The 23,049-nt window shown below is 39.0% G+C and overlaps 19 non-coding genes across 19 annotated transcripts; all 19 read left to right on the top strand.

Moving 5' to 3' along the window:
- Positions 1–2,328: 2,328 nt before the first annotated feature.
- Positions 2,329–2,410, top strand: TRNAL-UAG (transfer RNA leucine (anticodon UAG)). The gene has a single exon. It is a non-coding gene; the product is annotated as a tRNA-Leu (tRNA).
- Positions 2,411–2,813: 403 nt separating this feature from the next.
- Positions 2,814–2,895, top strand: TRNAL-UAG (transfer RNA leucine (anticodon UAG)). The gene has a single exon. It is a non-coding gene; the product is annotated as a tRNA-Leu (tRNA).
- A 736-nt stretch (positions 2,896–3,631) lies between these two features.
- Positions 3,632–3,713, top strand: TRNAL-AAG (transfer RNA leucine (anticodon AAG)). Its single transcript has one exon. It is a non-coding gene; the product is annotated as a tRNA-Leu (tRNA).
- A 403-nt stretch (positions 3,714–4,116) lies between these two features.
- Positions 4,117–4,198, top strand: TRNAL-UAG (transfer RNA leucine (anticodon UAG)). Its single transcript has one exon. It is a non-coding gene; the product is annotated as a tRNA-Leu (tRNA).
- Positions 4,199–12,065: 7,867 nt separating this feature from the next.
- Positions 12,066–12,147, top strand: TRNAL-AAG (transfer RNA leucine (anticodon AAG)). The gene has a single exon. It is a non-coding gene; the product is annotated as a tRNA-Leu (tRNA).
- A 1,234-nt stretch (positions 12,148–13,381) lies between these two features.
- Positions 13,382–13,463, top strand: TRNAL-AAG (transfer RNA leucine (anticodon AAG)). The gene has a single exon. It is a non-coding gene; the product is annotated as a tRNA-Leu (tRNA).
- A 907-nt stretch (positions 13,464–14,370) lies between these two features.
- Positions 14,371–14,452, top strand: TRNAL-UAG (transfer RNA leucine (anticodon UAG)). Its single transcript has one exon. It is a non-coding gene; the product is annotated as a tRNA-Leu (tRNA).
- A 737-nt stretch (positions 14,453–15,189) lies between these two features.
- TRNAL-AAG (transfer RNA leucine (anticodon AAG)) lies at positions 15,190–15,271 on the top strand. Its single transcript has one exon. It is a non-coding gene; the product is annotated as a tRNA-Leu (tRNA).
- Positions 15,272–15,688: 417 nt separating this feature from the next.
- On the top strand, positions 15,689–15,770 carry TRNAL-UAG (transfer RNA leucine (anticodon UAG)). The gene has a single exon. It is a non-coding gene; the product is annotated as a tRNA-Leu (tRNA).
- Positions 15,771–16,506: 736 nt separating this feature from the next.
- On the top strand, positions 16,507–16,588 carry TRNAL-AAG (transfer RNA leucine (anticodon AAG)). The gene has a single exon. It is a non-coding gene; the product is annotated as a tRNA-Leu (tRNA).
- Positions 16,589–17,005: 417 nt separating this feature from the next.
- TRNAL-UAG (transfer RNA leucine (anticodon UAG)) lies at positions 17,006–17,087 on the top strand. The gene has a single exon. It is a non-coding gene; the product is annotated as a tRNA-Leu (tRNA).
- A 907-nt stretch (positions 17,088–17,994) lies between these two features.
- TRNAL-UAG (transfer RNA leucine (anticodon UAG)) lies at positions 17,995–18,076 on the top strand. The gene has a single exon. It is a non-coding gene; the product is annotated as a tRNA-Leu (tRNA).
- A 737-nt stretch (positions 18,077–18,813) lies between these two features.
- Positions 18,814–18,895, top strand: TRNAL-AAG (transfer RNA leucine (anticodon AAG)). Its single transcript has one exon. It is a non-coding gene; the product is annotated as a tRNA-Leu (tRNA).
- Positions 18,896–19,312: 417 nt separating this feature from the next.
- On the top strand, positions 19,313–19,394 carry TRNAL-UAG (transfer RNA leucine (anticodon UAG)). Its single transcript has one exon. It is a non-coding gene; the product is annotated as a tRNA-Leu (tRNA).
- Positions 19,395–20,130: 736 nt separating this feature from the next.
- TRNAL-AAG (transfer RNA leucine (anticodon AAG)) lies at positions 20,131–20,212 on the top strand. The gene has a single exon. It is a non-coding gene; the product is annotated as a tRNA-Leu (tRNA).
- A 417-nt stretch (positions 20,213–20,629) lies between these two features.
- On the top strand, positions 20,630–20,711 carry TRNAL-UAG (transfer RNA leucine (anticodon UAG)). The gene has a single exon. It is a non-coding gene; the product is annotated as a tRNA-Leu (tRNA).
- A 907-nt stretch (positions 20,712–21,618) lies between these two features.
- Positions 21,619–21,700, top strand: TRNAL-UAG (transfer RNA leucine (anticodon UAG)). Its single transcript has one exon. It is a non-coding gene; the product is annotated as a tRNA-Leu (tRNA).
- Positions 21,701–22,437: 737 nt separating this feature from the next.
- Positions 22,438–22,519, top strand: TRNAL-AAG (transfer RNA leucine (anticodon AAG)). The gene has a single exon. It is a non-coding gene; the product is annotated as a tRNA-Leu (tRNA).
- Positions 22,520–22,934: 415 nt separating this feature from the next.
- TRNAL-UAG (transfer RNA leucine (anticodon UAG)) lies at positions 22,935–23,016 on the top strand. The gene has a single exon. It is a non-coding gene; the product is annotated as a tRNA-Leu (tRNA).
- The last annotated feature ends 33 nt before the right edge of the window (positions 23,017–23,049 follow it).

Here is a 23,049-nt window from a genome sequence, read left to right on the forward strand (position 1 = left end):
CTGCAAGTCAGGAAACTGATAGCAGAATCCCAAACACTGGTAAAACGACTGATTTTGGAACTCTGTCCTATGTGTAGGGGATGTTATGGTTCAATGGCAGGGGGTGGGGTAATGGTTAGGCACTAAGAAGGGAGGTTAAGAGTTTGAAACTATGGCAGTATGTTTAAGGTTATGATGCAGATAGGAAGGGTCATGGTAAGATACTAAGAGGTTTTGGGGTTAGGCATTGGAAGGAAAAGAATTAAGGATAGGCTGCAGGTATGTTCAGTGTTAGAGTTAGGAGCTCGATGTTGAAAGTTAGAAGGCTTGCCTAGCAAGTGTCTGAATTGTGAGCATTGAGATGTCCCTAATATTGCAATGACCACCAGAAACACAAGCCCCAGTATCACGTACCTAACCCTAACCATATGTGAATGCTCTAATAAATCTCAATATGTTTTGTTACTTCATATAAAGTGAACAAAACACATTTAAATAATCATTTGATAGATCTTTGAGCCACATGAACACTGCACCCATGAGGTAGCATGGCCGAGCGGTCTAAGGCGCTGGATTAAGGCTCCAGTCTCTTCGGAGGCGTGGGTTCAAATCCCACTCCTGCCACATTTATTATTGATATATATATTGTTAGAGGTTGATGTTTTCATTGTTCTATCCACAAGAATGCAATTCAATTAAAAAGTAAGTGTTCATCATCACATTGTTATAACAGCTAATTTCTTTCTTTGCTAACTTCCCAAAGCTGCCATATAAATTTTCCAAAGAAAATGTCAGTGATTGGTTTCAAAGTGGTAAACTCGGCTAAAATGCAAATTAATTAAAAATTAACCATTTCTCATCTAGATTGCATGGCAACCAATAATCTTTTTTAAAAAAAAATCTTTTCTCACTTATGTTAAGAGCAACTAAAATGCTTAACATAAAACATATTTTTACGTATTTCTTTAATACAACAACAACATTTTCTGTAATTCTAGTTCTAGATTCCAGACTGTGAGAAACTATGAGCTACTTTTAAGTGTGGTAGCATGGCCGAGCGGTCTAAGTCGCTGGATTTAGGCTCCAGTCTCTTCGGAGGCGTGGGTTCAAATCCCACTGCTGCCATAATTATCTTCCAAAAACAAAATCAGTTATTTTCTCTTAAAGTTCAAATTCTATCTGGTGTATGATAGTTGCTGGGACAATTCAACAACAGAGTTCAAAAAAGTTTATCATATTTACTAGATACTTTTCAAAAATATTTCTAAAGACTGTAAAGACATAAAAATTAACTTGAAGTGATTTCAATTGGATGCATTGGGCATCCTGGCATTCGGGAAGCTGCAAGTCAGGAAACTGATAGCAGAATCCCAAACACTGGTAAAACGACTGATTTTGGAACTCTGTCCTATGTGTAGGGGATGTTATGGTTCAATGGCAGGTGGTGGGGTAATGGTTAGGCACTAAGAAGGGAGTTTGGAACTATAGTAGTATGTTTAAGGTTATGATGCAGATAGGAAGGGTCATGGTAAGATACTAAGAGGTTTTGGGGTTAGGCATGGAAGAAAAAGAATTAAGGATAGGCTGCAGGTATGTTCAGTGTTAGAGTTAGGGGCTCGATGTTGAAAGTTAGAAGGCTTACCTAGCAAGTGTCTGAATTGTGAGCATTGAGATGTCCCTAATATTGCAATGACCACCAGAAACACAAGCACCAGTATCACGTACCTAACCCTAACCATATGTGAATGCTCTAATAAATCTCAATATGTTTTGTTACTTCATATAAAGTGAACAAAACACATTTAAATAATCATTTGATAGATCTTTGAGCCACATGAACACTGCACCCATGAGGTAGCATGGCCGAGCGGTCTAAGGCGCTCGATTAAGGCTCCAGTCTCTTCGGAGGCGTGGGTTCAAATCCCACTGCTGCCATATTTGTTATTGATATATATATTGTTAGAGGTTGATGTTTTCATTGTTCTATCCACAAGAATGTAATTCAATTAAAAAGTAAGTGTTCATCATCACATTGTTATAACAGCTAATTTCTTTCTTTGCTAACTTCCCAAAGCTGCCATATAAATTTTCCAAAGAAAATGTCAGTAATTGGTTTCAAAGTGGTAAACTCGACTAAAATGCAAATTAATTAAAAATTAACCATTTCTCATCTAGATTGCATGGCAACCAATATTCTTTTTAAAAAAAATCTTTTCTCACTTATGTTAAGAGCATCTAAAATGCTTAACATAAAACATATTTTTACGTATTTCTTTAATACAACAACATTTTCTGTAATTCTAGTTCTAGATTCCAGACTGTGAGAAACTATGTGTTACCTTTAAGTGTGGTAGCATGGCCGAGCGGTCTAAGGCGCTGGATTTAGGCTCCAGTCTCTTCGGAGGCGTGGGTTCAAATCCCACTGCTGCCACATTTATTATTGATATATATATTGTTAGAGGTTGATGTTTTCATTGTTCTATCCACAAGAATGCAATTCAATTAAAAAGTAAGTGTTCATCATCACATTGTTATAACAGCTAATTTCTTTCTTTGCTAACTTCCCAAAGCTGCCATATAAATTTTCCAAAGAAAATGTCAGTGATTGGTTTCAAAGTGGTAAACTCGACTAAAATGCAAATTAATTAAAAATTAACCATTTCTCATCTAGATTGCATGGCAACCAATATTCTTTTTAAAAAAAATCTTTTCTCACTTATGTTAAGAGCATCTAAAATGCTTAACATAAAACATATTTAATACAACAACAACATTTTCTGTAATTCTAGTTCTAGATTCCAGACTGTGAGAAACTAGGAGTTACCTTTAAGTGTGGTAGCATGGCCGAGCGGTCTAAGGCGCTGGATTTAGGCTCCAGTCTCTTCGGAGGCGTGGGTTCAAATCCCACTGCTGCCATAATTATCTTCCAAAAACAAAATCAGTTATTTTCTCTTAAAGTTCAAATTCTATCTGGTGTATGATAGTTGCTGGGACAATTCAACAACAGAGTTCAAAAAAGTTTATCATATTTACTAGATACTTTTCAAAAATATTTCTAAAGACTGTAGAGACATAAAAATTAACTTGAAGTGATTACAATTGGATGCATTGGGCATCCTGGCATTCGGGAAGCTGCAAGTCAGGAAACTGATAGCAGAATCCCAAACACTGGTAAAACGACTGATTTTGGAACTCTGTCCTATGTGTAGGGGATGTTATGGTTCAATGGCAGGTGGTGGGGTAATGGTTAGGCACTAAGAAGGGAGGTTAAGAGTTTGGAACTATAGTAGTATGTTTAAGGTTATGATGCAGATAGGAAGGGTCATGGTAAGATACTAAGAGGTTTTGGGGTTAGGCATGGAAGAAAAATAATTAAGGATAGGCTGCAGGTATGTTCAGTGTTAAAGTTAGGGGCTCGATGTTGAAAGTTAGAAGGCTTACCTAGCAAGTGTCTGAATTGTGAGCATTGAGATGTCCCTAATATTGCAATGACCACCAGAAACACAAGCCCCAGTATCACGTACCTAACCCTAACCATATGTGAATGCTCTAATAAATCTCAATATGTTTTGTTACTTCATATAAAGTGAACAAAACACATTTAAATAATCATTTGATAGATTTTTGAGCCACATGAACACTGCACCCATGAGGTAGCATGGCCGAGCGGTCTAAGGCGCTGGATTAAGGCTCCAGTCTCTTCGGAGGCGTGGGTTCAAATCCCACTGCTGCCACATTTATTATTGATATATATATTGTTAGAGGTTGATGTTTTCATTGTTCTATCCACAAGAATGCAATTCAATTAAAAAGTAAGTGTTCATCATCACATTGTTATAACAGCTAATTTCTTTCTTTGCTAACTTCCCAAAGCTGCCATATAAATTTTCCAAAGAAAATGTCAGTGATTGGTTTCAAAGTGGTAAACTCGACTAAAATGCAAATTAATTAAAAATTAACCATTTCTCATCTAGATTGCATGGCAACCAATATTCTTTTTAAAAAAAATCTTTTCTCACTTATGTTAAGAGCATCTAAAATGCTTAACATAAAACATATTTAATACAACAACAACATTTTCTGTAATTCTAGTTCTAGATTCCAGACTGTGAGAAACTAGGAGTTACCTTTAAGTGTGGTAGCATGGCCGAGCGGTCTTAGGCGCTGGATTTAGGCTCCAGTCTCTTCGGAGGCGTGGGTTCAAATCCCACTGCTGCCATAATTATCTTCCAAAAACAAAATCAGTTATTTTCTCTTAAAGTTCAAATTCTATCTGGTGTATTCTTGCTGGGACAATTCAACAACAGAGTTCAAAAAAGTTTATCATATTTACTAGATACTTTTCAAAAATATTTCTAAAGACTGTAGAGACATAAAAATTAACTTGAAGTGATTACAATTGGATGCATTGGGCATCCTGGCATTCGGGAAGCTGCAAGTCAGGAAACTGATAGCAGAATCCCAAACACTGGTAAAACGACTGATTTTGGAACTCTGTCCTATGTGTAGGGGATGTTATGGTTCAATGGCAGGGGGTGGGGTAATGGTTAGGCACTAAGAAGGGAGGTTAAGAGTTTGAAACTATAGGAGTATGTTTAACCCCTTCCCGACATTTGACGTACATTTACGTCATGGCCGGGAGGTACTTCCCGACACATGGCATAAATGTATGTCATGAGTTTAAACTGTCACTGCGTCTCGAGACGCAGTGACAGAGGGACGATGTCTGCTGTCCCTGACAGCAGACATGTCCCTGCATGCCCAGGGGGGGCTGCGATGTCGCCCCCCCGTCGGCGATCGCTGTGATTGGCTGTTCAGTGTGAACAGCCATTCACAGCGTTTTCCTGTGTTACCAGCGAATCGGACGCTCGGTAACACAGGTGTCAATCACCGCCGGGCGTCAGGGGGCATGAGGGGGTCATCGGTGACGATGACACCTCACCCCACCCTCACCCCACCTGCCCCCAAGGCTGTGATTGGTCCGTGGGACCCACGGACCAATCACAGCCAAGGCGCGACATTTAAACTGACGGTGACTGCGCTGCAGACGCCATTCCGGTCTGGAATAGCGTGCAGAACGGTCACCGTGCCTGCCTGCCGTGAATACCGACCTGATCCTTGCTAATACTTACCTGATCCTTGCAAATACCTTACCTGATCACCTTATCACTGCTTGTAGCGTGCTGGACGCTTCCTGGATCTGACTTCCTGAGACTTCCTGCTGCTGCTGCAGTGTGATAGAGAGATAGAGAGATAGAGAGAGAGATAGAGAGAGATAGAGAGAGATAGAGAGATAGTGACAGAGAGAGCTATATTTTGTGTCTGCTACCCCCCCTTTTTGGGGGTGCAGGGGTTTTCTATATATATATAACTGTCAGTGCTGCTGCTGCAGTGTCATACAGTGATAGATAGTGATAGATAGTGATAGATAGTGAGAGGTAGAGAGATAGAGAGATTTGTGTCTGCTACCCCCCCTTTTTGGGGGTGCAGGGGTTTTATTTTATATATATAACTGTCAGTGCTGCTGCTGCAGTGTCATAGAGTGATAGATAGTGATAGATAGTGAGAGATAGAGAGATAGAGAGAGATAGTGACAGAGAGTGATAGAGAGTGTATATTTTGTGTCTGCTACCCCCCCTTTTTGGGGGTGCAGTTTTTTTTTATACATATAACTGTCAGTGCTGCTGCTGCAGTGTCCTAGAGTGATAGATAGTGAGAGATAGTGAGAGATAGAGAGATAGAGAGAGATAGTGACAGAGAGTGATAGAGAGTGTATATTTTGTGTCTGCTACCCCCCCTTTTGTGCTGATCAGTATATCTGTGCTGATCAGCAACTTTTTGGGGGCGCAGAGGTTTTTTTTATATATATATACCTGTCAGTTGCTGCCAGTTGCACTGTCAGTTGCACCAAAGGTTGTGCACCTGCTGTCCCTCACTGGTAATCAGTGTCGCATCACTGATCACCTTTTTTTTTTTTTGTGAGTGCTGTGGGGTCTTTTTTTAATTTTTTTTTTACACACACTGATTTTGTGGGTGTCCTGTGGCCACTGTGCGCCGATCAGTGACGTACATCACTGATCAGCTTTTTCGGCACAGGGTTGATCAATTTTTTTTTTTTTTTTTGATCAGATTCCTGTTGCCTTTGAGCGCTGTTCAGTGACAGACGTTACTGACCAACATCTGTGCTCAATTTTTGGCGCAGGACCTTTTTTTTTTTTTTTTAACCCCTTCAATTTTTTATTTTTAACCCCTTCATTTTTTTTTTTTTTTATTGGTATAAAGTATTTTTTTTTTTCTGCACCACATACACACTACATACCCCCCGGATTGAAATAAAGTTTGTACCCCCCCCTACACTATACACGTGTTGAAACATTTCACTACCAGTAACACAAAAATAAAAATGGCATCCCAAATGTCCTCCCAAATGTCCTCCCAAATGTCCTCCCAGTCATCCAGGAGAATGTATTCAGTGGAGGAGGCATATGCCATGCTTGCCTCTGACTCTGACACAGGCAGTGATGCAAGCGGGGAATTTGAAGGATTCGTCTTAAGCTCCTCTTCCTCCTCTGGTGATGAGGGACCCCCTCAAAGACGCCCCCGTAGATCAGCTGAGATTCCCCCCCCAATAATTGATCTAGTATGGACCCCACCACCAGACAATTTTGAGCCCCAGGTTCCTGAGTTTTTGGCCATGCCAGGAATCCAATTTGATTCCACAGGTCTCAGAGAAATTGACTTTTTCAAATTATTTTTCTCTGATGATTTTATAAATTTAATGGTGGACCAAACTAATTTATATGCCCAGCAGTTTATTGCTCAAAACCCCACGTCATCATTTGCTAGGTGGACCCCTGTAGATGCAGTAGAGATGATGACGTTTTGGGGTCTGGTGTTTCATATGGGCATAGTAAAAAAGCCAGAAATTAGGCAATATTGGAGTACAGATGTTCTGTACAGTACTCCATTTTACCGTATGGCCATGCCCCGGACTCGATTTGAGACAATTCTTAAATTTATACATTACACCGATAATGCACAGTGCCCACCCAGAGATGATCCCACCTTTGACCGGCTATTCAAAGTCAGGCCGGTCATTGATCATTTCAGTGCCAAATTTGAAGAGGTGTACATCCCTGAAAAATTTATTTGTATCGACGAGTCCCTTATACATTTTAAAGGAAGGGTTAAATTCCGCCAGTACCTTCCCAGTAAGAGGGCAAGGTATGGCATAAAAATGTATAAACTGTGTGAAAGCACCTCAGGGTACACCCACAGGTTTAGGGTTTATGAAGGGAAGGATTCAAGAATTCAACCGCCAGAATGCCCCCCCTCCCTCGTAGGTGTTAGTGGGAAAATTGTCTGGGATTTAGTGCACCCCTTCCTGGATAAAGGTTATCACCTCTATGTGGATAACTTTTACACTAGCATCCCCCTGTTTAAGGCCCTTGGTTCAAGAGGTACAGCAGCTTGCGGTACTGTGCGCAAGAACCAAAGAGGCCTCCCAAAAACGCACATTGCCCAAGTAATGAGAAGGGGTGAAAGCAGGGGAATATGCAACGAAAATATGTTGTTGGTCAAATATAAGGACAAGAGGGATGTCCTTATACTGACAACAATTCACGGAGACAGTACCACCTCCGTCCCTGTACGAGGTACCAGTACCCACACCTCCAAACCTAATTGTATCCTGGATTACAATAGGTACATGGGCGGAGTGGATCTTTCAGATCAGGTACTGAAGCCGTACAGTGCCCTGCGGAAAACAAAAATCTGGTACAAGAAGGTGGCCGTGTATATCATCCAGATGGCACTGTATAACGCTTACGTGCTATTCCGTTCTACCGGCCAGAGGGGGACATTTATGCACTTTCAAGAGGAAGTCATAAAGGGCCTAATATTTGGGAACCAGCAGGCAGAGGGCCCCAGTACTTCTAGTACTGGCCCCCGTATTGTACCAGGGCAGCATTTTCCTGATGAAATCCCCTCCACTGGAAAAAAGGGCAGGACACAAAAAAGGTGCAAAGTTTGCTATAAAAAGGGAATAAGAAAGCAAACTATTTTCCAGTGTGACACTTGCCCCGACAAACCCGGCCTATGTATAAAGGAGTGTTTTAAAATATACCACACATCTATGGAATATTAGGTTCATAATTTCACCGTGCTTCGGGGGTCTTGCTAATGCCACATAGCACCCACCATTCATTCCACCAGAATCTGAGCCGCAAAATCCAAAAATCACTCCTTCCCTTCTGAGTCCTGCCATGCACCCAACTGGTATTTTTTGGTCACATGTGAGGCATTGCCGTACTCGGGAGAAATTGGGGCACAGATTTTGGGGTGCTTTGTCTCCTTCATTCCTTGTGAAAATGAAAAATTTTGAGCCAGAACTGCATTTTTGTGTAAAAAAATGTAATTTTTCATGTTCACTGCCCAGTTTTATCAAAATTGGTGAAACCCCTGGGGGTTTGAAATGTACACTATACCCCTAGATGAATTCCCTGAGGGGTGTAGTTTGCAAAATGGGGTCACTTGTGGGGGGGTTCCACTGTATTGGTGCTTTGGGGGTCTTGCTAATGCGACATAGCACCCACCATCATTCCACCAGAATTTGTGCTGCAAAATCCAAATATCACTCCTTCCCTTCTGAGTCCTGCCACTTTTTGGTCACACATGAGGCATTGCCGTACTCGGGAGAAATTGGGGCACAGATTTTGGGGTGCTTTTTCTCCTTCATACCTTCTGAAAATGAAAAATTTTGAGCCAGAACTGCATTTTTGTGTAAAAAAATGTAATTTTTCATGTTCACTGCCCACTTGTATCAAAATTGGTGAAACCCCTGGGGGTTTGAAATGTACACTATACCCCTAGATGAATTCCCTGAGGGGTGTAGTTTGCAAAATGGGGTGACTTGTGGGGGGGTTCCACTGTATTGGTGCTTGGGGGGTCTTGCTAATGCCACATAGCACCCACCAACATTCCACCAGAATCTGAGCTGCAAAATCCAAAAATCACTCCTTCCCTTCTGAGTCCTGCCATGCACCCAAATGGTATTTTTTGGTCACATGTGAGGCATTGCCGTACTCGGGAGAAATTGGGGCACAGATTTTGGGGTGCTTTGTCTCCTTCATACCTTCTGAAAATGAAAAATTTTGAGCCAGAACTGCATTTTTGTGTAAAAAAATGTAATTTTTCATTTTCACTGCCCACTTGTATCAAAATTGGTGAAACCCCTGGGGGTTTGAAATGTACACTATACCCCTAGATGAATTCCCTGAGGGGTGTAGTTTGCAAAATGGGGTGACTTGTGGGGGGGTTCCACTGTATTGGTGCAACATAGCACCCACCATTCATTCCACCAAAATCTGTGCTGCAAAATCCAAAAATCACTCCTTCCGTTCTGAGTCCTGCCATGCACCCAACTGGTATTTTTTGGTCACATGTGAGGCATTTCCGTACTCGGGAGAAATTGGGGCACAGATTTTGGGGTGCTTTTTCACCTTCATACCTTCTGAAAATGAAAAATTTTGAGCCAGAACTGCATTTTTGTGTAAAAAAATGTAATTTTTCATTTTCACTGCCCACTTGTATCAAAATTGGTGAAACCCCTGGGGGTTTGAAATGTACACTATACCCCTAGATGAATTCCCTGAGGGGTGTAGTTTTCAAAATGGGGTGACTTGTGGGGGGGTTCCACTGTATTGGTGCTTGGGGGGTCTTGCTAATGCGACATAGCACCCACCAAAATTCCACCAGAATCTGAGCTGCAAAATCCAAAAATCACTCCTTCCGTTCTGAGTCCTGCCATGCACCCAACTGGTATTTTTTGGTCACATGTGAGGCATTGCCGTACTCGGGAGAAATTGGGGCACAGATTTTGGGGTGCTTTTTCTCCTTCATACCTTCTGAAAATGAAAAATTTCGAGCCAGAACTGCATTTTTGTGTAAAAAATGTAATTTTTCATTTTCACTGCCCACTTGTATCAAAATTGGTGAAACCCCTGGGGGTTTGAAATGTACACTATACCCCTAGATGAATTCCCTGAGGGGTGTAGTTTTCAAAATGGGGTGACTTGTGGGGGGGTTCCACTGTATTGGTGCTTGGGGGGTCTTGCTAATGCGACATAGCACCCACCAAAATTCCACCAGAATCTGAGCCGCAAAATCCAAAAATCACTCCTTCCGTTCTGAGTCCTGCCATGCACCCAACTGGTATTTTTTGGTCACATGTGAGGCATTTCCGTACTCGGGAGAAATTGGGGCACATATTTTGGGGTGCTTTTTCTCCTTCATACCTTCTGAAAATGAAAAATTTTGAGCCAGAACTGCATTTTTGTGTAAAAAAATGTAATTTTTCATTTTCACTGCCCACTTGTATCAAAATTGGTGAAACCCCTGGGGGTTTGAAATGTACACTATACCCCTAGATGAATTCCCTGAGGGGTGTACTTTGCAAAATGGGGTGACTTGTGGGGGGGTTCCACTGTATTGGTGCAACATAGCACCCACCATTCATTCCACCAGAATCTGTGCTGCAAAATCCAAAAATCACTCCTTCCCTTCTGAGTCCTGCCATGCACCCAACTGGTATTTTTTGGTCACATGTGAGGCATTGCCGTACTCGGGAGAAATTGGGGCACATATTTTGGGGTGCTTTGTCTCCTTCATACCTTCTGAAAATGACAAATTTGGAGCCAGAACTGTATTTTTGTGTAAAAAAAATAATTTTTCATTTTCACTGCCCAGTTGTACCACAATTGGTGAAACCCCTGGGGGTTTGAAATGTACACTATACCCCTAGATGAATTCCCTGAGGGGTGTAGATTGCAAAATGGGGTGACTTGTGGGGGAGGTTCCTAACTTTTAGCACTTATGGTGCCTAGAAACCTACATGGTGCCTAAAAAAAAATCTCATAAAAAGGAGGCTCCAAAATCAAGTAGGTGCTCCTTCTATTATGAAGCCTGTGGTTTGGTCAACGTGCAAACTAGGGCCACATATAGGATATTTTTGAAAACAAAAGAATTGGGGGAATCAATTTTTAGTCACATTTCTCTAGTAAAATCTACTGTATTCGTTAGAAAAATGTATTAAAATTGAAACTCTGCAAAAAAAAAGAAATTTTGAAATTTCACCTACACTTTGTTTTAATTCCTGTGAAACACCTAAAGGGTTAACAAACTTCCAAAATGCTGTTTTGAATACTGTGAGGGGTGCAGTTTTTGAAATGGCATCATTTATGGGGGTGTCTCACATACAAGTCCCTCAAAGTCACATCAGAACTGAACTGGTCCCTAAAAAAATCAGTGTTTGAAATTTTCTTGAAAATTTGAGAATTTGCTATTCATATTTGAAGCCTCCTAGTGTCCCAAAAAATTAAAAGGAAGTTGAAATAATGATGTCAACATAAAGTAGACATATGGTCTATGTTAGTTATTCACTATTTTGAGTGGTAAGATTATTTGTCTCACAAGCAGAAAATTTAACATTTTGCAAATCGCTAAATTTTCCATTTTTTCACGATATTTTGGTATTTTTCACAAAAAAACACAGACTGTATCGACCCAAATTTACCACTAATTTGAAGTACAATGTGTCACGAAAAAACAATCTCAAAATCACTGGGATAAGTAAAAGCAAAAAAAAGTTATCCCCACTTAAGTGAGACATGTCAGATTTGAAAAAAAGGGCTCTGTCAGGAACGCAAAAACTGGCTCTGTCAGGAAGGGGTTAAGGTTATGATGCAGATAGGAAGGGTCATGGTAAGATACTAAGAGGTTTTGGGGTTAGGCATTGGAAGGAAAAGAAATAAGGATAGGCTGCAGGTATGTTCAGTGTTAGAGTTAGGAGCTCGATGTTGAAAGTTAGAAGGCTTGCCTAGCAAGTGTCAGTATTGTGAGCATTGAGATGTCCCTAATATTGCAATGACCACCAGAAACCCAAGCCCCAGTATCACGTACCTAACCCTAACCATATGTGAATGCTCTAATAAATCTCAATATGTTTTGTTACTTCATATAAAGTGAACAAAACACATTTAAATAATCATTTGATAGATTTTTGAGCCACATGAACACTGCACCCCTGAGGTAGCATGGCCGAGCGGTCTAAGGCGCTGGATTAAGGCTCCAGTCTCTTCGGAGGCGTGGGTTCAAATCCCACTGCTGCCATATTTATTATTGATATATATTGTTAGAGGTTGATGTTTTCATTTTTCTATCCACAAGAATGCAATTCAATTAAAAAGTAAGTGTTCATCATCACATTGTTATAACAGCTAATTTCTTTCTTTGCTAACTTCCCAAAGCTGCCATATACATTTTCCAAAGAAAATGTCAGTGATTGGTTTCAAAGTGGTAAACTCGGCTAAAATGCAAATTAATTAAAAATTAACCATTTCTCATCTAGATTGCATGGCAACCAATATTCTTTTTAAAAAAAAATCTTTTCTCACTTATGTTAAGAGCAACTAAAATGGTTAACATAAAACATATTTTTACGTATTTCTTTAATACAACAACAACATTTTCTGTAATTCTAGTTCTAGATTCCAGACTGTGAGAAACTATGAGTTACTTTTAAGTGTGGTAGCATGGCCGAGCGGTCTAAGTCGCTGGATTTAGGCTCCAGTCTCTTCGGAGGCGTGGGTTCAAATCCCACTGCTGCTATAATTATCTTCCAAAAACAAAATCAGTTATTTTCTCTTAAAGTTCAAATTCTATCTGGTGTATGATAGTTGCTGGGACAATTCAACAACAGAGTTCAAAAAAGTTTATCATATTTACTAGATACTTTTCAAAAATATTTCTAAAGACTGTAAAGACATAAAAATTAACTTGAAGTGATTACAATTGGATGCATTGGGCATCCTGGCATTCGGGAAGCTGAAAGTCAGGAAACTGATAGCAGAATCCCAAACACTGGTAAAACGACTGATTTTGGAACTCTGTCCTATGTGTAGGGGATGTTATGGTTCAATGGCAGGTGGTGGGGTAATGGTTAGGCACTAAGAAGGGAGGTTAAGAGTTTGGAACTATAGTAGTATGTTTAAGGTTATGATGCAGATAGGAAGGGTCATGGTAAGATACTAAGAGGTTTTGGGGTTAGGCATGGAAGAAAAAGAATTAAGGATAGGCTGCAGGTATGTTCAGTGTTAGAGTTAGGGGCTCGATGTTGAAAGTTAGAAGGCTTACCTAGCAAGTGTCTGAATTGTGAGCATTGAGATGTCCCTAATATTGCAATGACCACCAGAAACACAAGCCCCAGTATCACGTACCTAACCCTAACCATATGTGAATGCTCTAATAAATCTCAATATGTTTTGTTACTTCATATAAAGTGAACAAAACACATTTAAAAAATCATTTGACAGATCTTTGAGCCACATGAACACTGCACCCATGAGGTAGCATGGCCGAGCGGTCTAAGGTGCTGGATTAAGGCTCCAGTCTCTTCGGAGGCGTGGGTTCAAATCCCACTGCTGCCATAATTATTTTCCAAAAACAAAATCAGTTATTTTCTCTTAAAGTTCAAATTCTATCTGGTGTATGATAGTTGCTGGGACAATTCAACAACAGAGTTCAAAAAAGTTTATCATATTTACTAGATACTTTTCAAAAATATTTCTAAAGACTGTAAAGACATAAAAATTAACTTGAAGTGATTACAATTGGATGCATTGGGCATCCTGGCATTCGGGAAGCTGCAAGTCAGGAAACTGATAGCAGAATCCCAAACACTGGTAAAACGACTGATTTTGGAACTCTGTCCTATGTGTAGGGGATGTTATGGTTCAATGGCAGGTGGTGGGGTAATGGTTAGGCACTAAGAAGGGAGGTTAAGAGTTTGAAACTATAGGAGTATGTTTAAGGTTAAGATGCTGATAGGAAGGGTCATGGTAAGATACTAAGAGGTTTTGGGGTTAGGCATTGGAAGGAAAAGAAATAAGGATAGGCTGCAGGTATGTTCAGTGTTAGAGTTAGGAGCTCGATGTTGAAAGTTAGAAGGCTTGCCTAGCAAGTGTCAGTATTGTGAGCATTGAGATGTCCCTAATATTGCAATGACCACCAGAAACCCAAGCACCAGTATCACGTACCTAACCCTAACCATATGTGAATGCTCTAATAAATCTCAATATGTTTTGTCAGTGATTGGTTTCAAAGTGGTAAACTCGACTAAAATGCAAATTAATTAAAAATTAACCATTTCTCATCTAGATTGCATGGCAACCAATATTCTTTTTAAAAAAAATCTTTTCTCACTTATGTTAAGAGCATCTAAAATGCTTAACATAAAACATATTTTTACGTATTTCTTTAATACAACAACAACATTTTCTGTAATTCTAGTTCTAGATTCCAGACTGTGAGAAACTATGAGTTACCTTTAAGTGTGGTAGCATGGCCGAGCGGTCTAAGGCGCTGGATTTAGGCTCCAGTCTCTTCGGAGGCGTGGGTTCAAATCCCACTGCTGCCATAATTATCTTCCAAAAACAAAATCAGTTATTTTCTCTTAAAGTTCAAATTCTATCTGGTGTATGATAGTTGCTGGGACAATTCAACAACAGAGTTCAAAAAAGTTTATCATATTTACTAGATACTTTTCAAAAATATTTCTAAAGACTGTAGAGACATAAAAATTAACTTGAAGTGATTACAATTGGATGCATTGGGCATCCTGGCATTCGGGAAGCTGCAAGTCAGGAAACTGATAGCAGAATTCCAAACACTGGTAAAACGACTGATTTTGGAACTCTGTCCTATGTGTAGGGGATGTTATGGTTCAATGGCAGGGGGTGGGGTAATGGTTAGGCACTAAGAAGGGAGGTTAAGAGTTTGAAACTATAGGAGTATGTTTAAGGTTATGATGCAGATAGGAAGGGTCATGGTAAGATACTAAGAGGTTTTGGGGTTAGGCATTGGAAGGAAAAGAATTAAGGATAGGCTGCAGGTATGATCAGTGTTAGAGTTAGGAGCTCGATGTTGAAAGTTAGAAGGCTTGCCTAGCAAGTGTCAGTATTGTGAGCATTGAGATGTCCCTAATATTGCAATGACCACCAGAAACCCAATCCCCAGTATCACGTACCTAACCCTAACCATATGTGAATGCTCTAATAAATCTCAATATGTTTTGTTACTTCATATAAAGTGAACAAAACACATTTAAATAATCATTTGATAGATTTTTGAGCCACATGAACACTGCACCCATGAGGTAGCATGGCCGAGCGGTCTAAGGCGCTGGATTAAGGCTCCAGTCTCTTTGGAGGCGTGGGTTCAAATCCCACTGCTGCCACATTTATTATTGATATATATATTGTTAGAGGTTGATGTTTTCATTGTTCTATCCACAAGAATGCAATTCAATTAAAAAGTAAGTGTTCATCATCACATTGTTATAACAGCTTATTTCTTTCTTTGCTAACTTCCCAAAGCTGCCATATAAATTTTCCAAAGAAAATGTCAGTGATTGGTTTCAAAGTGGTAAACTCGACTAAAATGCAAATTAATTAAAAATTAACCATTTCTCATCTAGATTGCATGGCAACCAATATTCTTTTAAAAAAAAATCTTTTCTCACTTATGTTAAGAACATCTAAAATGCTTAACATAAAACATATTTTTACGTATTTCTTTAATACAACAACAACATTTTTTGTAATTCCAGTTCTAGATTCCAGACTGTGAGAAACTATGAGTTACCTTTAAGTGTGGTAGCATGGCCGAGCGGTCTAAGGCGCTGGATTTAGGCTCCAGTCTCTTCGGAGGCGTGGGTGCAAATCCCACTGCTACCATAATTATCTTCCAAAAACAAAATCAGTTATTTTCTCTTAAAGTTCAAATTCTATCTGGTGTATGATAGTTGCTGGGACAATTCAACAACAGAGTTCAAAAACGTTTATCATATTTACTAGATACTTTTCAAAAATATTTCTAAAGACTGTAGAGACATAAAAAATAACTTGAAGTGATTACAATTGGATGCATTGGGCATCCTGGCATTCGGGAAGCTGCAAGTCAGGAAGCTGATAGCAGAATCCCAAACACTGGTAAAACGACTGATTTTGGAACTCTGTCCTATGTGTAGGGGATGTTATGGTTCAATGGCAGGTGGTGGGGTAATGGTTAGGCACTAAGAAGGGAGGTTAAGAGTTTGGAACTAAAGTAGTATGTTTAAGGTTATGATGCAGATAGGAAGGGTCATGGTAAGATACTAAGAGGTTTTGGGGTTAGGCATGGAAGAAAAAGAATTAAGGATAGGCTGCAGGTATGTTCAGTGTTAAAGTTAGGGGCTCGATGTTGAAAGTTAGAAGGCTTACCTAGCAAGTGTCTGAATTGTGAGCATTGAGATGTCCCTAATATTGCAATGACCACCAGAAACACAAGCACCAGTATCACGTACCTAACCCTAACCATATGTGAATGCTCTAATAAATCTCAATATGTTTTGTTACTTCATATAAAGTGAACAAAACACATTTAAATAATCATTTGATAGATCTTTGAGCCACATGAACACTGCACCCGTGAGGTAGCATGGCCGAGCGGTCTAAGGCGCTGGATTAAGGCTCCAGTCTCTTCGGAGGCGTGGGTTCAAATCCCACTGCTGCCATATTTGTTATTGATATATATATTGTTAGAGGTTGATGTTTTCATTGTTCTATCCACAAGAATGTAATTCAATTAAAAAGTAAGTGTTCATCATCACATTGTTATAACAGCTAATTTCTTTCTTTGCTAACTTCCCAAAGCTGCCATATAAATTTTCCAAAGAAAATGTCAGTGATTGGTTTCAAAGTGGTAAACTCGACTAAAATGCTAATTAATTAAAAATTAACCATTTCTCATCTAGATTGCATGGCAACCAATATTCTTTTTAAAAAAAATCTTTTCTCACTTATGTTAAGAGCATCTAAAATGCTTAACATAAAACATATTTTTACGTATTTCTTTAATACAACAACAACATTTTCTGTAATTCTAGTTCTAGATTCCAGACTGTGAGAAACTATGAGTTACCTTTAAGTGTGGTAGCATGGCCGAGCGGTCTAAGGCGCTGGATTTAGGCTCCAGTCTCTTCGGAGGCGTGGGTTCAAATCCCACTGCTGCCATAATTATCTTCCAAAAACAAAATCAGTTATTTTCTCTTAAAGTTCAAATTCTATCTGGTGTATGATAGTTGCTGGGACAATTCAACAACAGAGTTCAAAAAAGTTTATCATATTTAATAGATACTTTTCAAAAATATTTCTAAAGACTGTAAAGACATAAAAATTAACTTGAAGTGATTACAATTGGATGCATTGGGCATCCTGGCATTCGGGAAGCTGCAAGTCAGGAAACTGATAGCAGAATCCCAAACACTGGTAAAACGACTGATTTTGGAACTCTGTCCTATGTGTAGGGGATGTTATGGTTCAATGGCAGGTGGTGGGGTAATGGTTAGGCACTAAGAAGGGAGGTTAAGAGTTTGAAACTATAGGAGTATGTTTAAGGTTAAGATGCTGATAGGAAGGGTCATGGTAAGATACTAAGAGGTTTTGGGGTTAGGCATTGGAAGGAAAAGAAATAAGGATAGGCAGCAGGTATGTTCAGTGTTAGAGTTAGGAGCTCGATGTTGAAAGTTAGAAGGCTTGCCTAGCAAGTGTCAGTATTGTGAGCATTGAGATGTCCCTAATATTGCAATGACCACCAGAAACCCAAGCACCAGTATCACGTACCTAACCCTAACCATATGTGAATGCTCTAATAAATCTCAATATGTTTTGTCAGTGATTGGTTTCAAAGTGGTAAACTCGACTAAAATGCAAATTAATTAAAAATTAACCATTTCTCATCTAGATTGCATGGCAACCAATATTCTTTTTAAAAAAAATCTTTTCTCACTTATGTTAAGAGCATCTAAAATGCTTAACATAAAACATATTTTTACGTATTTCTTTAATACAACAACAACATTTTCTGTAATTCTAGTTCTAGATTCCAGACTGTGAGAAACTATGCGTTACCTTTAAGTGTGGTAGCATGGCCGAGCGGTCTAAGGCGCTGGATTTAGGCTCCAGTCTCTTCGGAGGCGTGGGTTCAAATCCCACTGCTGCCATAATTATCTTCCAAAAACAAAATCAGTTATTTTCTCTTAAAGTTCAAATTCTATCTGGTGTATGATAGTTGCTGGGACATTTCAACAACAGAGTTCAAAAAAGTTTATCATATTTACTAGATACTTTTCAAAAATATTTCTAAAGACTGTAGAGACATAAAAATTAATTTGAAGTGATTACAATTGGATGCATTGGGCATCCTGGCATTCGGGAAGCTGCAAGTCAGGAAACTGATAGCAGAATCCCAAACACTGGTAAAACGACTGATTTTGGAACTATGTCCTATGTGTAGGGGATGTTATGGTTCAATGGCAGGTGGTGGGGTAATGGTTAGGCACTAAGAAGGGAGGTTAAGAGTTTGAAACTATAGGAGTTTGTTTAAGGTTATGATGCTGATAGGAAGTGTCATGGTAAGATACTAAGAGGTTTTGGGGTTAGGCATTGGAAGAAAAAGAATTAAGGATAGGCTGCAGGTATGTTCAGTGTTAGAGTTAGGAGCTCGATGTTGAAAGTTAGAAGGCTTGCCTAGCAAGTGTCAGTATTGTGAGCATTGAGATGTCCCTAATATTGCAATGACCACCAGAAACCCAAGCCCCAGTATCACGTACCTAACCCTAACCATATGTGAATGCTCTAATAAATCTCAATATGTTTTGTTACTTCATATAAAGTGAACAAAACACATTTAAATAATCATTTGATAGATTTTTGAGCCACATGAACACTGCACCCATGAGGTAGCATGGCCGAGCGGTCTAAGGCGCTGGATTAAGGCTCCAGTCTCTTTGGAGGCGTGGGTTCAAATCCCACTGCTGCCACATTTATTATTGATATATATATTGTTAGAGGTTGATGTTTTCATTGTTCTATCCACAAGAATGCAATTCAATTAAAAAGTAAGTGTTCATCATCACATTGTTATAACAGCTTATTTCTTTCTTTGCTAACTTCCCAAAGCTGCCATATAAATTTTCCAAAGAAAATGTCAGTGATTGGTTTCAAAGTGGTAAACTCGACTAAAATGCAAATTAATTAAAAATTAACCATTTCTCATCTAGATTGCATGGCAACCAATATTCTTTTAAAAAAAAATCTTTTCTCACTTATGTTAAGAACATCTAAAATGCTTAACATAAAACATATTTTTACGTATTTCTTTAATACAACAACAACATTTTTTGTAATTCCAGTTCTAGATTCCAGACTGTGAGAAACTATGAGTTACCTTTAAGTGTGGTAGCATGGCCGAGCGGTCTAAGGCGCTGGATTTAGGCTCCAGTCTCTTCGGAGGCGTGGGTGCAAATCCCACTGCTACCATAATTATCTTCCAAAAACAAAATCAGTTATTTTCTCTTAAAGTTCAAATTCTATCTGGTGTATGATAGTTGCTGGGACAATTCAACAACAGAGTTCAAAAACGTTTATCATATTTACTAGATACTTTTCAAAAATATTTCTAAAGACTGTAGAGACATAAAAAATAACTTGAAGTGATTACAATTGGATGCATTGGGCATCCTGGCATTCGGGAAGCTGCAAGTCAGGAAGCTGATAGCAGAATCCCAAACACTGGTAAAACGACTGATTTTGGAACTCTGTCCTATGTGTAGGGGATGTTATGGTTCAATGGCAGGTGGTGGGGTAATGGTTAGGCACTAAGAAGGGAGGTTAAGAGTTTGGAACTAAAGTAGTATGTTTAAGGTTATGATGCAGATAGGAAGGGTCATGGTAAGATACTAAGAGGTTTTGGGGTTAGGCATGGAAGAAAAAGAATTAAGGATAGGCTGCAGGTATGTTCAGTGTTAAAGTTAGGGGCTCGATGTTGAAAGTTAGAAGGCTTACCTAGCAAGTGTCTGAATTGTGAGCATTGAGATGTCCCTAATATTGCAATGACCACCAGAAACACAAGCACCAGTATCACGTACCTAACCCTAACCATATGTGAATGCTCTAATAAATCTCAATATGTTTTGTTACTTCATATAAAGTGAACAAAACACATTTAAATAATCATTTGATAGATCTTTGAGCCACATGAACACTGCACCCGTGAGGTAGCATGGCCGAGCGGTCTAAGGCGCTGGATTAAGGCTCCAGTCTCTTCGGAGGCGTGGGTTCAAATCCCACTGCTGCCATATTTGTTATTGATATATATATTGTTAGAGGTTGATGTTTTCATTGTTCTATCCACAAGAATGTAATTCAATTAAAAAGTAAGTGTTCATCATCACATTGTTATAACAGCTAATTTCTTTCTTTGCTAACTTCCCAAAGCTGCCATATAAATTTTCCAAAGAAAATGTCAGTGATTGGTTTCAAAGTGGTAAACTCGACTAAAATGCTAATTAATTAAAAATTAACCATTTCTCATCTAGATTGCATGGCAACCAATATTCTTTTTAAAAAAAATCTTTTCTCACTTATGTTAAGAGCATCTAAAATGCTTAACATAAAACATATTTTTACGTATTTCTTTAATACAACAACAACATTTTCTGTAATTCTAGTTCTAGATTCCAGACTGTGAGAAACTATGAGTTACCTTTAAGTGTGGTAGCATGGCCGAGCGGTCTAAGGCGCTGGATTTAGGCTCCAGTCTCTTCGGAGGCGTGGGTTCAAATCCCACTGCTGCCATAATTATCTTCCAAAAACAAAATCAGTTATTTTCTCTTAAAGTTCAAATTCTATCTGGTGTATGATAGTTGCTGGGACAATTCAACAACAGAGTTCAAAAAAGTTTATCATATTTAATAGATACTTTTCAAAAATATTTCTAAAGACTGTAAAGACATAAAAATTAACTTGAAGTGATTACAATTGGATGCATTGGGCATCCTGGCATTCGGGAAGCTGCAAGTCAGGAAACTGATAGCAGAATCCCAAACACTGGTAAAACGACTGATTTTGGAACTCTGTCCTATGTGTAGGGGATGTTATGGTTCAATGGCAGGTGGTGGGGTAATGGTTAGGCACTAAGAAGGGAGGTTAAGAGTTTGAAACTATAGGAGTATGTTTAAGGTTAAGATGCTGATAGGAAGGGTCATGGTAAGATACTAAGAGGTTTTGGGGTTAGGCATTGGAAGGAAAAGAAATAAGGATAGGCAGCAGGTATGTTCAGTGTTAGAGTTAGGAGCTCGATGTTGAAAGTTAGAAGGCTTGCCTAGCAAGTGTCAGTATTGTGAGCATTGAGATGTCCCTAATATTGCAATGACCACCAGAAACCCAAGCACCAGTATCACGTACCTAACCCTAACCATATGTGAATGCTCTAATAAATCTCAATATGTTTTGTCAGTGATTGGTTTCAAAGTGGTAAACTCGACTAAAATGCAAATTAATTAAAAATTAACCATTTCTCATCTAGATTGCATGGCAACCAATATTCTTTTTAAAAAAAATCTTTTCTCACTTATGTTAAGAGCATCTAAAATGCTTAACATAAAACATATTTTTACGTATTTCTTTAATACAACAACAACATTTTCTGTAATTCTAGTTCTAGATTCCAGACTGTGAGAAACTATGCGTTACCTTTAAGTGTGGTAGCATGGCCGAGCGGTCTAAGGCGCTGGATTTAGGCTCCAGTCTCTTCGGAGGCGTGGGTTCAAATCCCACTGCTGCCATAATTATCTTCCAAAAACAAAATCAGTTATTTTCTCTTAAAGTTCAAATTCTATCTGGTGTATGATAGTTGCTGGGACATTTCAACAACAGAGTTCAAAAAAGTTTATCATATTTACTAGATACTTTTCAAAAATATTTCTAAAGACTGTAGAGACATAAAAATTAATTTGAAGTGATTACAATTGGATGCATTGGGCATCCTGGCATTCGGGAAGCTGCAAGTCAGGAAACTGATAGCAGAATCCCAAACACTGGTAAAACGACTGATTTTGGAACTATGTCCTATGTGTAGGGGATGTTATGGTTCAATGGCAGGTGGTGGGGTAATGGTTAGGCACTAAGAAGGGAGGTTAAGAGTTTGAAACTATAGGAGTTTGTTTAAGGTTATGATGCTGATAGGAAGTGTCATGGTAAGATACTAAGAGGTTTTGGGGTTAGGCATTGGAAGAAAAAGAATTAAGGATAGGCTGCAGGTATGTTCAGTGTTAGAGTTAGGAGCTCGATGTTGAAAGTTAGAAGGCTTGCCTAGCAAGTGTCAGTATTGTGAGCATTGAGATGTCCCTAATATTGCAATGACCACCAGAAACCCAAGCCCCAGTATCACGTACCTAACCCTAACCATATGTGAATGCTCTAATAAATCTCAATATGTTTTGTTACTTCATATAAAGTGAACAAAACACATTTAAATAATCATTTGATAGATTTTTGAGCCACATGAACATTGCACCCCTGAGGTAGCATGGCCGAGCGGTCTAAGGCGCTGGATTAAGGCTCCAGTCTCTTCGGAGGCGTGGGTTCAAATCCCACTGCTGCCATATTTATTATTGATATATATTGTTAGAGGTTGATGTTTTCATTTTTCTATCCACAAGAATGCAATTCAATTAAAAAGTAAGTGTTCATCATCACATTGTTATAACAGCTAATTTCTTTCTTTGCTAACTTCCCAAAGCTGCCATATAAATTTTCCAAAGAAAATGTCAGTGATTGGTTTCAAAGTGGTAAACTCGACTAAAATGCAAATTAATTAAAAATTAACCATTTCTCATCTAGATTGCATGGCAACCAATATTCTTTTTAAAAAAAATCTTTTCTCACTTATGTTAAGAGCATCTAAAATGCTTAACATAAAACATATTTTTACGTATTTCTTTAATACAACAACAACATTTTCTGTAATTCTAGTTCTAGATTCCAGACTGTGAGAAACTATGAGTTACCTTTAAGTGTGGTAGCATGGCCGAGCGGTCTAAGGCGCTGGATTTAGGCTCCAGTCTCTTCGGAGGCGTGGGTTCAAATCCCACTGCTGCCATAATTATCTTCCAAAAACAAAATCAGTTATTTT

This window comes from Crinia signifera, chromosome 6, assembly GCF_055691185.1.
Source record: "Crinia signifera chromosome 6, ASM5569118v1, whole genome shotgun sequence".
NCBI lineage: Eukaryota > Metazoa > Chordata > Amphibia > Anura > Myobatrachidae > Crinia > Crinia signifera.